At 36.2% G+C, this 14,032-nt stretch overlaps 1 protein-coding gene and 1 long non-coding RNA gene across 3 annotated transcripts in view; both read left to right on the top strand.

Annotated features, from left to right (window-relative positions):
* LOC118747902 (axin-like) overlaps positions 1-14,032 on the top strand; it is a 243,681-nt gene that overhangs the window by 199,426 nt on the left and 30,223 nt on the right. The gene's annotated exons all lie outside the window — the stretch shown is intronic.
* LOC118747918 lies at positions 3,545-4,311 on the top strand. The gene is made up of 2 exons (XR_004994000.1): positions 3,545-4,068; positions 4,144-4,311. It is a non-coding gene; the product is annotated as an uncharacterized LOC118747918 (long non-coding RNA).

Here is a 14,032-nt window from a genome sequence, read left to right as displayed (position 1 = left end):
CCGATGAAATTCTCAGAAAGTAATTATTGCACCGCAATAAAAATAAATAAATATAACTGAAAGTCCTCTCAACTGGTGCAGTGTCAATCGAAAGGAATTTACAATTTTGTCAAGTTTCCAAGTTTTTCAAGTTTGTCGCCTAGAGCGAGTAGTTATATAGAGGCGCAGGTTTGATTTAAAAAAAAAAAAAAGTTTTTATTGAATACAATGTTCCAATTTTTAAATTCAAGTACTAAAAAAAACATTCAGTCTTATGATGAGTTTCACTTTTCCCGAACTGGTTCTCTTTTCACTTTTGGTGTATTTACTATGGGCTGAATACAAATTTTCGGGCGAAACCCAGGATAAGTCAGATTATTAAAAATTACTAACCTTTCCATTTTTTATTTACCTAAGTCACCTAATTTACCCACCTAAATTATTTCTTAAAAATATATGACGTCCGCATTCGCATCCGCATCCGCGGATGTTACCTTTTAAACATCCGCATCCGCATTCGCATCCGCGGATGTCTAAAATTCCACATTCGCAACATCCCTAGCGCATACGCACAAAGAAGTTCTGCGCAAAAATGCTTCCGCTCCTCTTTTCCGGCAACACAGAAAGGGGAATTCTGCTTCGTAAGGGTTATAATTAGGGCTCGGAATCGCATGTACTAAAATATCGAAAATATGCGCACTAACACCGTGCGACAAAAACCAAAAAATTTTAAAACACGAAAAAATCAATGTATTCACAAAACTAGGAGCCAAATATAGTATAACAAACGTTTTTAATTTTTCTCTCTGATGTCAGGATTTTTTTAAAGGACTGAAATTTCTAGTATATGATTGAATAAAAGCATTATATAAAAGATTTGGTGTATTGTAGTAACAATATGGGTATCAATTAAAAGGAAAAATTCTGTAGAATTGAAAACAAACTTAATGTTTAGGTGCACCAGGACGAATAAGTGTTGAAAATGTCCTTTTAAAACTTTATCCTTGGAGATTTCCAATAATTATTTTTGATTCGTTTTTTGATTTTGGCCGTTTTTATTATAATTTATTCGTTAATTTTGAGCTCCAGGCCGGTTGTTAAATAAAACATATATTTATATCAATTTAGATTTGGTTGAAGACAAGGATTTCCGCTCATAAATCTAACATAAAATTAAGGAATAACTCTATGGACAATAAGACAGCCTTAACATCTCACTGCCAAAATATGGGACATTATCCCGATTTTGACAATGTAGCAATCTTACAGGAAGAGAAAAATTACAATAAACGTTATACGCTAGAGATGCTACACATCATGAACACCCCTAATAATAGAAGGATGAATTTTAAAACGGACACAGACAATTGCGCTCATGTCTATTGCAATTTAATTCTCACGCACAAAATCCAATAACGTAGGTGTCATGTGTTTATGTGTTCATGTTATTGTTCGTCGGTCCGCCACCAGTACTTCGTCCGACAATAACAATGCTATGCCGTGCTTTTCTACATACAGATTCTCTCCGTCCTACTGTCCACCACTTCACGTATTGTTGTTTGTATATTTTTTGTTTACATTTACGGTATTTCGACTTGCTTAAATTCTCTTGTTTATGTTTAAGTGTTCTTTGAACTTGTTTGTTAATATTTTTCTGCACATAGAATTAGTCGATTGGAAAAACTCAATAATGTAAGTTGCGTTTGTGATGTAAGTTTTTTGTAATTTGACGTAAATATGTATGCATTTGGTGTTTTTCAGTCCTGAAGATGCCTTCAGATTGAAGGCGAAATATCGACAGCAATAAATGTAATAAATAAAACCGCCAAAATATATGTTTTATTTAACAACCGGCCTGGAGCTCAAAATTAACGAATAAATAATTATTTTTGAAAAAAATAAATGTCAAGGACTAATATGTTAACTACCACATCCTCGAACTTCGTCGTTCTAAAATTTACACTTCTCTTTACAAGATATTGATAGTTACAATATATGTACATAAATGAAGATACTAGAATCATTGCACTGTACAGCACTCGGCTGGGTATTGGATCAAACCAATTTTTTTAGGAGATTGAGTCATAGGTAAAAAGTAATTTCTCCGTGTTTCGAAGTTATCCTCCGAAATCGGGATTCGAAGTTCGAAATAGGACCTTTGGTAAAGAATTATTTTTTATTATTATATGTAAGTAACTAAAAAACTAAAAATATATTATTTAAATGGTATACAACTTTTTTTGTGCAAACTTATATTACAGGTTCTATAGGTCGGGTCTTCGAAAAATTAAAACCTTATGGCCCCTATTATGAGTTGCATTCGATCTTCGACTGTGGTCGAAAGTGCTGATCGAACGAATTTTCATTTGGCATTATGGCGCTCATTCGATGAAGAATAGTACTATTGTGAATTTCGCTCGTTTAGGTTGTTCACAATAGTATATTTTTCTCCGCTGAGAAGCTTTGTTTACAAATGGAGCAAACTAAATAGTGTGCTTATACATACATATGTACATCGGGGTGGTCCAAAAATGCATGTGAAAAAGTAAAGTCGGAATTTTTATGCTCTCACCCCCTACGATTGTTCTATACCGAAAAAATATATATCCCTATTTTTTTATTTTGAAATCAAAAAATATTTAGAGGTAGCTCAAAGCTCCCAAAGTTTTCCATGTATTTTATATGGGGAAAAAAAACTTCGTAGAAATGGCTTAGAATTCTTAAAAATCAATATTTTTCTATCGTAAAACTCTGTTTATCTGCAGGAGACTCCCAATAATAATAATAATAATAATACCCAATTGTTTATTTAACCAGTTTTTCATCACAACTATAATTCATAGGTCTGCCAAAAACCCACAAAAACCCCGAAAAATACAATGGGGGACCAATAAAATATCGTTAGTATTAAAAAATGATTAAACAAGCAATTGGGTATTATTATTGAAAGTCTCCTGAGGAAAACCAGTTTTCTGATCGAAAAATATTGATTTTCAATAATTCTATACAATTTCTACGAAAAGTTGTTTTTCCCCCATATAAAAATACATGGAAAACTTTGAGCGATTTGAGCGACCTCTAAATATTTTTTGATTACAATTTAAAAAAATAGGGGTATACTTTTTTCGATATAAAACAATTATAGGGAGTGAGAGTATTACAATTCCGACTTTACTGGTTTTTGGACCACCCTAATGTACATATGTACATACATATGTAAATTTGTGCAAATTAAAATGAAACAAAAAATGAAAGCGAGTTTATAAAAACGTGGTAGAAAATTTTAATTAGTACAACGGAGTTCTTTTGAACGATTCGTCAGAGGATGAGAGCTTAGAAAACTGGCCAGGAGCAGAAAACGTTTAAGAGTGTTTAAGTGCAGTCTTTCGAATATATTTTGACGTACAACATATTTAAGAAATTTTGGGATCCAAATCTATTTAAAATATATTAAAACTATAAACAGCTCTATGATTTTGTTCTCAGAGATCGTGCCAACAGCGTATTGGGATTTGCTTTCATACACAGAGAAAATGATTCAGGTAAAACCCATGTATTCAAAACAAACATTTTTGGAACAATTTTACTTCATACAAAATTAAAAATACACTACTTGTATAACAGACTTTGAAACGTAATCTTCGCAAAATAAGAACGAACATTATATCATGTTTTGTCTTTTGACTGAGGAGAACATTTGAAATGAAAAAAATTACGCCAAAATGTGCCTTTTTAAAACTAAAATGAAACGTTTTAGAATATTGTTCCTACAAATTGTAGTGCGACAAAATTTCCAACTAGAAAAGTAAAACGAACACTTTTAAAACAAAAATGAAAATTTCGTTTCAGTTAAATAAACATGAGAGTGGTTTAAAACGAAAACGTTTAGTATTAGACTTTTCAAAGCAACTTATAAAACTGAAATACTTTTCATCTGTTTGCATTATTTATCGGAAAAATTTTGTGCAGATGATTCAAGCTACATTCATACATACATAGCAAAAGATGCGGAAATATGATATCGTTACGCCACTTAATGAAAGGAACGTTGCTGATACGATACCCATTTTTGATTAGAGAAAAGCTTTGGTAAGACTTGCTTACAAAAACAAATTCTAATCCGTTATTTAATAATAATTGTAAATTTTTCTATGTATATTACAGGATCTAACCAGCGTTAATCAAAATTATCAAGGCCCGTGGAGGAAAAGCCAGAATATGTACATATCTTTCAGTTATTAAGCTTTGTAACTAATTAATACATATGTAAGTATGTCTACATATGTACATATATCAATAAATGTATGACAATGTATAGTTTTAAATATCGAATGACTTTGTGTTTTAATCAAAATAGAAATCCAAAATCATATTTGAAAACGCATATTTTGGAATATATGTAAAATAAAAATTTTAGATTCTCATCTGAATATGAGAATTTCCAATTATCAAACGATCGTTTTAAAAAGCGATTTGAAAATTTTCATTTTAAAAACTAAATATACATTTTAGAATATGAATTGAGGATTTTTTTTTCTCAAAACTAAAATAAATATTGTAGGTGTAAAAACTGGGTCAAAACGTTTTTAAAAATAAAACGTTCCATACAAATTTGAAAACGTAAATTTCTCTGTGTAAGTAAAACCAGACTTTCGAGCTTGAGTTTAGCCCTTTCGACCCGGCTTTCGAATAGCAATGCTGAAATAAAATGTTTGATTGGAGCCGGTTATTTAAGTAATATATAAATTATCGCTGAATTAAAATCTGAGAAACAATGAAAGGGTGGCTCGAAGGGTGGTGGTACACCATTGTACCATCCGGGATGTTATGTGGTACAAATAAGTACCAATCGTCCAGTAAAACAAAATATACCAGTTAGGAATAACAGGCACAATGATATAAATAGTACTTTATATTTTATTTGTGTCCATATAATTGAAGAAGAAGGGGAAGGTAATAATGACAAATGTGTTTGACATATAATGCACGTATGATATGGTGCAAAGCACGTTTTGCAAAGCGGGACTGACACTCCTTACAGATTGTCTTAGTTCGTGTCTGTTTTTTCTTTTTACACTGCAGCTGGTGCAACGACGTCGGGTACCTCCTTCACCCGGATGATGCATTGCCTTGCGATTGACGGTTTGTGGCGCGCGGCCTGGTTTCATTGATCGACGAACGGCTGTGGTTTGTAAGCCTTCCAGAATCAATTTCTTAATTGCTTCCTTCATTAACTGAATACCAAGCGATTTATGGCGCGACAACAATTGGTTTTATTTCACTAGCATTGGGCTCACTTATTTTTACATTCTTGGCTTTAGTTTCGCTTACGTAAATTTTAATACGCTCATTTGTACATTGGGCTATATACCCTGCAAACCATTTTTTCAGAGTATTCTGCATTGTAAAGAAATTTTAAAGAATTCGTTAAGATTTAATTCGATTTTTTGCCGAATTTTCTAAAATGAAATAAATTACGCACACTTCCATTTTTTTACGAAATTTCGGAAGAAAATCTGTGAAGCAACGAAAATAATGGTGCTATGTGAAGAATATCTTTCAGAATTTTTCCAGAATTTTCTTTACCGAAATTTCTTTACGAGCTCGTGTCAACCATTTCATATAATTTTCTTTGAAAATTCGTAAAAAAAATCATTACAGAAATGAGATACTCCTAACGATTTCCTTAAGATTTCGGGAACTTTGGTTTGCAGGGTATACACATATAAAGTGATCGTGGAAATAGTCAATAACAGACGAATAGCGTGGTATGTGGTCTGCTATTATGCAGTTATGAGGATTATAAACAGTTTGTTTAGGTAAGAAATCATTGTCAGGAGTACTTCAAATGGGATTGATATTCGACGCGACAGGTTTGGAAATAAAGTCATTGCTAGCTGGTTCATTACAGACAAGTACTCCCTAGGCAGCCTCATTCACCTCATTCATTATGTCATGTGTATATCTTTGTTATCTCTGGAACTAGAGACACCAGTTGGTAAAAGTTATTTAGAGCTTCCGTCGTCTGCTGAATCTTCGTTATCGCTGGAGTTAGAACACCACTTGGTACAAATTCTTCAGAGCTTCCTCCAGAAAAGTCTTCTGAGTCGCCAGCACTCTCAGAATTTTTCGAATATATTCAGGATCCATTTTCTGGAAAAACTAACAGTTTTCTTCGAAACGGGGAATCACATTATTTACTACTCAACGGACTACTGGTACAAATAGGTACTATTAACTAAAATTAGCATAAAAACAATATTTTTTTATAAATACACACCTGCCATAATTGTAAACATTCGTAAAAACTTTAATTTTGCTTTTCTGTGAATATTTTTGGCACTTCAGCATTCAATATCAAGTAAAAACCAACTACGCACTTCATTTTGGCTGCGTCGCAACTCACAAATAACAGTCGTGCGAGCACAAACATTTACAAAAATTTAACGGAACCTTTAAGAATGCATTCAGCAAAGCTTACAGACGATAAGGTACATTTCACAAATTTAACAAATTTGTATCTTTTAAGGATGTTTAAACTTTAAGTGGTAAACATATGTACCATCCGGGTCGAAAGGGTTAGTATTCAAGACGTTATAGTACGAGAGCTAGCAACGTCGTGAAAACAGGAATTTCAGGACAGCTGGTTTTTTGATATGACATCTCTCTCACTCCCTCGGTTAGCGTGAAGGCCATCTGGCAGGCGGTAATGGTTGCGTTGACTAGTGCGCTCATATCTTTACAGTTAAAAATGCTAATTTTTTAAATCATTTTAGTAAGGCTAATTTTCTTTTCATTGGCTTTAACTAGCTTTTAGAAACGTAGATTTATTATTGCCAGACATGTCCGTTGTTGCTAACATTGTGCCAGACATCAGCAAGAATTTACAGGAATTTACCAGAAAGCGTTCCCGTACTCGGTTTTCTGGCTTCTTTTGCTTTTTAACAGTTTTACAGGTTTTAGCCCTGAAAAGTTGGGGAAGGCAACTAATTTTTCAACTCCGTTTAGTAAGTTCAAAATTTAATATGATGTTTTTTAAATTCTAACTAAACTAAACTTGCTAAAGCAAGAGCCAGACTGAAAGTATTACGCCAAGAAGTATTACGGTGGTAGTGAGGGAGATAGTAGCAAAATAGTGAATTTTCATAGGATTCTTGTAAGAAAACTGGAACTATAACTACGTATCTAACAGTATAACATAAATATAATTATTGGAATATCAAAAATAATATTTTTTTTTTTGTCAAATACATACGTTAATGCAAATAAAAGCTTAAAATATTTCAAAAAACATCAACTTGTATAGTATCGGAACATGATACAAAAAAGAAGGTAGTTCCATTGTCACTTTTTCGTCGCCATATTAACAACCTGACAATTAAGCAGATTGTGACATTTAGTGCTACCATATCCAATGTCTAAAATCCTTAAAATTTTGTTATTCATCTTTTGCTTATTTAAAACATTTTGTTCTTATAATCGAAATTGGAATAAGCAAACGGCCATTTGTTTGGTATGGTTTAGTTATTTGAACAATGCTTTTGGGTTATTAAGTCCACACGCGTAATCCCAAATCAAAAACTGTTAACATACGCCTGTGATCCAAGGATTCAAATTTAGTTAAAAATAAAGATTTACAATTTTCGAACACTAATTTATCAATAAATTCTGTGTGAAACATGCACTTTTTTGTAAAATATACTGTGATAGTCGGAGTTGGATAGATTACGGTTATGTTTCCATCGCGGAATGGTATTCTGCGATTAAATCATGTGGCTGGCGTAACCAGAGTTAACATTTTCGGTCAAAATGCTATTTCTTTCAGGGGTCAAAGAGGAGAAGGGTGACTTGACTTAAAGTTTGGACTATTCTCTTTCACACCCTCTCCAATATTGAACAGTAAAATATATTTTAATTTTGCTTATAGAACCAACGATATCCAGAAGTGGATAATACTCACTTCTCGGAAAGTCATGAGGCGCATGCGTCCCAAAGTAAATTCCACTTTCAAGGTACTTGAAAGACATGCAGTAAAATGGACAAAGAAAATTGGGAGTTCACAAGCAAATAAACGTTCAAGAAATAGTTCCGATATTAGCAAGGCAAGATTCTTATTAATTCCTTCAAAAAATTCCTTGTTTAAAGAATATAGGCAATGCCGCCGTATACCCGACATAAGCTACGATTCCTTACAATCACAGATATATATGTTCACTAAAGTTTTATTAACCTAAATGTAAAATTTAAACACTTTTAAGATACGATTTTAATTACTTTTAAAAGGTAAATGTTAATAAAACTATATCATACCTAGTCCCAAATTTATGATATAAAATCCCCCCTAACGTCGCTTCGAATTTTTAACAATTGAGCAATGGTCAAAAAGCTGCTTTTAATCAAAAAGTTGTTTATTGAAACTACCTTCTTTTTTGTATCATGGTTAAACTCTTGTAAAATTGATTTTTTTGCGGAACGAAAATCAAATTTGTATAGACAAATAAATAATATACAAATTCTATATTTTCAGGCGATATGAATTTCCATAGTTAGCTTTGTGACGCTGAATATAAGTTCATTCTTGTTGATGGTTAAGTTAACAATTGTTTAACCAAGCGCTGTGAATTCGGCTCTAAAAGATCCCATAAAATATTCAATTGCAAAAGAGTTCAAGTAGGGACACGATATTGATCCGAAAGAATGGATGTAGTACTCATTTAAAGTATCGCTGTAAAAATATAGGGCACCCGTTAATATCGGGAAAAAAGCAAATGTCGATACAAAATTCAAAAAATTAAATCTGAATATTGGTCTCAAAATAAAAATATATTCGGCATAAAATTCATGTTTTAATTGCGTTAAAAATTTGTTCAAAACAATATTAATAAAAAAGGTTCAATGGAAATTTTAGTAACGTAACTTCGCGTGCGCTGGGTTTGGGTCCCGCCACGTTAAAACCCCGCCTAATGAAAAGAAAAAAAACAGCCTCGGATGAGACCCCCTTTTTCTGATGACGACCACGGCAAAAGTATAAAGGACTATGATTTAAAGGTATGCACCTGGAATATCCGGACCCTTAATGGGGAAGGTGCCTCTGCCCGGCTGGTTGATGTCCTCGGGAAGACAAAGGCTGACATCGCCGCCATCCAAGAAATGCGATGGACGTGGCAAGGAAAGGTAAGCGTGAAGCCTTGCGACGTCTACTACAGTTGCCACGTAAAGGAGCGCAAATTCGGTGTTGGATTCGTGGTAGGAGAGAGATTCCGTCGCCGAGTACTGGCGTTCACCCCGGTGGACGAACGTCTAGCCACAATCCGCATCAAAGCTAGATTGTTCAACATCTCGCTCATCTGCGCCCATGCCCCGACGGAAGAGAAGGATGAGGCGTCCAAGGATCTCTTCTATGAGCGCTTGGAACGAACATATGAGCGCTGCCACCGACACGATGTCAAAATCGTGCTATGCGATTTTAGTGCCAAGGTGGGCAAGGAAGGGATCTTTGGCGCCACTGTCGGAAAATTCAGCCTCCACCGATAACAGGCTGAGGCTGATCGACTTCGCCGGAGCCCAAAACATGGTAATATGTAGTACTAGGTTCCAGCATAAGAACATCCACCAAGCTACATGGCTGTCTCCAGATCGAAAAACGAGAAACCAAATCGATCATGTTGTGATAGACGGAAGGCATGCTTCAAGCGTTTTGGACGTACGTACACTCCGAGGGCCAAACATCGACTCAGAACACTATCTTGTTGTAGCCAAGATACGCACCCGCCTCTGTGCAGCAAAAAATGTGCGCCCATCAATGCAAGGAAAGCCTAACGTCGAAAAGCTGCAATCACAACAAACGGCCAATTTATTCGCCACTCGACTCACACACCTGCTCTCTGAGAGCACTCTTCAACAATCCGACATACACGAGCAGTGGAACCACATTTCCCGATCATTAACTACCGCCGCCGAAGAAGTAGTTGGATTTCAGCGAGCCCGAAAGAACACCTGGTACGATAAGGAATGTCAAGAAGCCGCAGAGAAAAAAGATGCTGCCTACAATAAGAAGAGAGAGGCCGAAATACGTGAGTGCGAAGAGCTTGAGATGCTGGCATGTCAAGAAGCCGCAGAGAAAAAAGATGCTGCCTACAATAAGAAGAGAGAGGCCGAAATACGTGAGTGCGAAGAGCTTGAGATGCTGGCCGACAGGAAGAACGCCCGAAAATTCTACCAGAGGGTTAGGCGACTTACGGAAGGTTTCAAGACCGGGGCGAACTCCTGTAAGAACAACAATGGCGACCTAGTAACCGATGTCCAGAGTATACTTAAATTGTGGAGGGAACACTTTTACAACCTACTGAATGGTAGCAGCGCTGAAAGCAGTGAAGAAGACGAACCCGAGTCCCCAGTCGATGATGATGGAGTAGCTGTCCCACCGCCTGACTATGCGAGGTACGAATAGCGATTACGCGGCTGAAAAACAACAAAGCTGCTGGAGCTGACGGCCTGCCAGCCGAGCTATTCAAGTACGGCGGCGAGGAGCTGATGAGGTGCATGCATCAGCTCGTTTGCAGAAAATGGTCAGATGAACGCATGCCCGACGACTGGAATTTAAGTGTGCTCTGCCCAAGCCACAAGAAAAGTGACCCCGCCATACGCGCCAACTACCGCGGAATCAGCCTTCTAAGCATAGGTTATAAGGTCTTATCGAGTGTATTGTGCGAAAGACTGAAGCCCACCGTCAACGAGCTGATTGGACCTTATCAGTGTGGCTTTAGGCTGGAAAATCCACCATATATCAGGTATTTACAATACGCCAAATCTTGGAAAAGACCCGCGAGAATAGGATCGACACACATCATCTATTTGTCGATTTCAAAGCCGCTTTCGACAGCACGAAGAGAAGTTGCCTTTATGCCGCGATGTCTGAATTTTGTATCTTCGCGAAGCTAATACGGCTGTGTAAAATGACGTTGAACAATACCACCAGCTCCGTCAGAATAAGGAAGGGCCCCCCGCGAGCCGTTTGATACCAAACGAGTGTCTGAAAACTCCCTTTCGTGTGAATTCTTTAATCTGATGTTGGAGAAGATAATAAGAGCCGCAGAACTGAACCGCTCAGGCACAATATATTACAAGAGCGTACAATTGCTGGCGTATGCCGACGACATCGATATTATCGGTAAAAACAAGGGTTACGTCTGTTCTGCCTTCTCGGGATTGGATAGGGAAGCAAGGCGGATGGGTCTGGTGATGAACGAGAACAAAACGAAATATCTCCTGTCATCACACAAACAGTTAGAGCATACGCGTTTTGGCACCCACATCACTGTTGACAGTTACAAGTTTGAAAAAGTAGACGACTTCGTTTATTTGGGAACCAGCATTAACACCAATAATAATGTCAGCCTTGAAATCCAACGGAGAATCAATCTAGCCAACAAGTGCTACTTTGGGCTGAGTAGGCAATTGAGAAGTAAAGTCCTCTCTCGTCGTACAAAGATCACACTCTATAAGTCACTCATCATGCCTGTGCTGGTGTATGGCGCGGAGGCATGGACAATGAAAGCATCTGATGAGGCGGCTATTGGAGTTTTCGAGAGAAAGATTCTGCGAAAGATTTACGGACCTTTACGCGTTGGTGATGGCGAATATCGAAGAGGATTTAACGATGAGCTGTATGAGCTTTACAACGATATAGGCATAGTGCAGCGAATTAAAATTCAGCGGCTCCGCTGGCTTGGCCATGTTGTTCGAATGGACAGAAACGCTCCTGCTCTGAAAGTATTCAACGCGGGCCGCGATGCTGGTAACAGAGGAAGAGGAAGGCCTCCTCTGCGTTGGAAAGACCAGGTGGAAAAGGACTTGGCTTCACTTGGATTTCCAATTGGCGTCAGTTAGCACAGAAGAGAAATGACCGGCGTGCTGTTTGGGACTCGGCCAAAATCGCTTAGGCGGTTACAGCGCCAATAAAGAAGAAGAAGAAGAACCTCAAGTAACGTCACGTCAGATACTTCGGCTGATAAAAAAGAAGGAAAGCTTTTTACATTTAAGAACTTGTTAAATTAACCTTAAATCTTTCAAATATTACTACCAAAATTGTTGCTTGTCTTTAAATTCATACTATTAAGTATTGTATTTTTCTTACTGAATAAAAGGCTACTTAGCTATTATGCAAATATAGAAAACTCTTTTAAAATGTTGACCTTTTCATATGTTTTTGACCTTAACCTTATGGCCAACACTGTATTCGATTAGTGGTGCCACACCATGACGCCATTGCCATAGACACCAATTGAATTTTGATTTCCGCCATAACTATAATCAGCTGGGGCTGTATTCTGTAACTCGTTTTACGACTTGGCGGCACAGAAAGTTCAGGGGGCTATCAGTTGAAAACAGTTCATTTCAAGGAATGCTTGTGAAATTGTGATGAGGACGGCGTGGGATGCTTTTCATCAAAAAATAAAGTTATAAATTCGCAAGGATACTCAAAATTGACAGGTAAGTATACAATAAATGTTGTGATTGAAGGCTAAGAAGACGTGCGTTCTTGGGTGCTCCGGTGGGCAACGCTTTTTTAACTTCCTCAATCAGGAGAAGGACGAGGCCAGGTCAGTATATGCATGTATTATTTTGTAGCATTGTCTAACATGTTGATTAAACATTAAAATAGATTAACAAAACTTTGCAAAAATTATGCTGAAAGTAGTACATTACGGAAATATTAACTATAATACAAATACATGTAAGACTTGCCAGATTTTATGATAACTTTGTAGTAAAATTAATAAGGTTTTGCAAAAATTAACCCAAGCTTAGTGTGCTCTTTATGGTTTTAAGGCTAGAGGTTTCTTTGCTTAATATTTCGTAGATATTCAATTTGGTTTAGACGCTTGGGTGTAGGAGAAGCTAAGAAGACTTGAAGACTTTTCGCCTCCGTTGACTGAAGATATCTCAGATGAACGTGTTGATTCGAATCTTATATTACTAGCTTCTGTCGCGGAAGAAGCTCAGGGGGAAATAAGAGACTTAAATGTGATTATTTCGGGCAAAAGTGGAGTAGAAAGAGGAAGCCAAACAAATCTAGGTTTAACCGCAATCGCAGCTAGAGAGAAAAAAGTAATAGAGGAAAATTGTAGGTTAAAGGCTCAGTTAGAAAAAAAAAGAAAGAAAGAGGAACATTTCATATTTAAAATATCAACTCTCAGAAATGGCAATTAAAAAACTTAGATAAAGAGATTCGAGATTTCGAAGCAGGTTCAACAAGAGATTTTCGTAGTTATCTTCCCACGCAGGTTAAGGTATTGGCCCAATGCAGGCTTGCTTTGCCTGCCTCGCTTTGAGAACTGTCAAAAGTTATTTGGAATATACTAAAATGTATGAAGGCTGGCCAAATGACATCTTTGCTTCACTTGCTTTAAGCGCCTCAAAGTTTCAAATAGGCAAATGTTTTATTTGAAAGCGTTTCGTAGGCTTTTGACAAAAAGGTATGTTCCCGTTCTAAATCAATTCAAACAAACTGCTGCACACTTTTATGTACAACATTTTTTTTTACGTAATTAAAAAAAAATATATATCATATAAGTTATTCAAAGTTTAATAAAAATGATTATATGTTTCCATATTTATATTTAACATATCGCTGGCTGAAAAGTTGCTAAGTCCATTTTTACAAATTTTACAGGAACTTTGAATACAACATTTTGCGTGTTTAAAGCAAAGCAAAACTCCAAAGAATCAAAAGGATTCGATCTTTATTAAAAGATTTCGTATTATTTTGGCCTTATCAGATTTTCGGGGCCTCTTCGGGACTTAGAAAATTTGCCTTTCATTGAATATAAATAAGAAAAAATAAAACAAGTACATTAATCCTTAATTTCTCTTGCTAGCTAGCGATATTTATGATGTCAAACTACTGGTCAGTCGTCTCTTGAAGAATTGAATTTTTTTTTGTTTTTAATAAATGTACCTATAGTTATATATGGGGCATTTCACCTCAAGTGACCCAACTTTTAAAATCTATGTCTTCCGATCGGGATGAAATTTGCACCAAGGTTAGTCC

This window comes from Rhagoletis pomonella, unplaced genomic scaffold, assembly GCF_013731165.1.
Source record: "Rhagoletis pomonella isolate Grant_MI unplaced genomic scaffold, Rhpom_1.0 Rhpom_scaffold_00001, whole genome shotgun sequence".
Taxonomy (NCBI): domain Eukaryota; kingdom Metazoa; phylum Arthropoda; class Insecta; order Diptera; family Tephritidae; genus Rhagoletis; species Rhagoletis pomonella.
The sequence above is the reverse complement of the archived record's forward strand: the minus strand, read 5'-3'. Positions and strand labels throughout refer to the sequence as shown.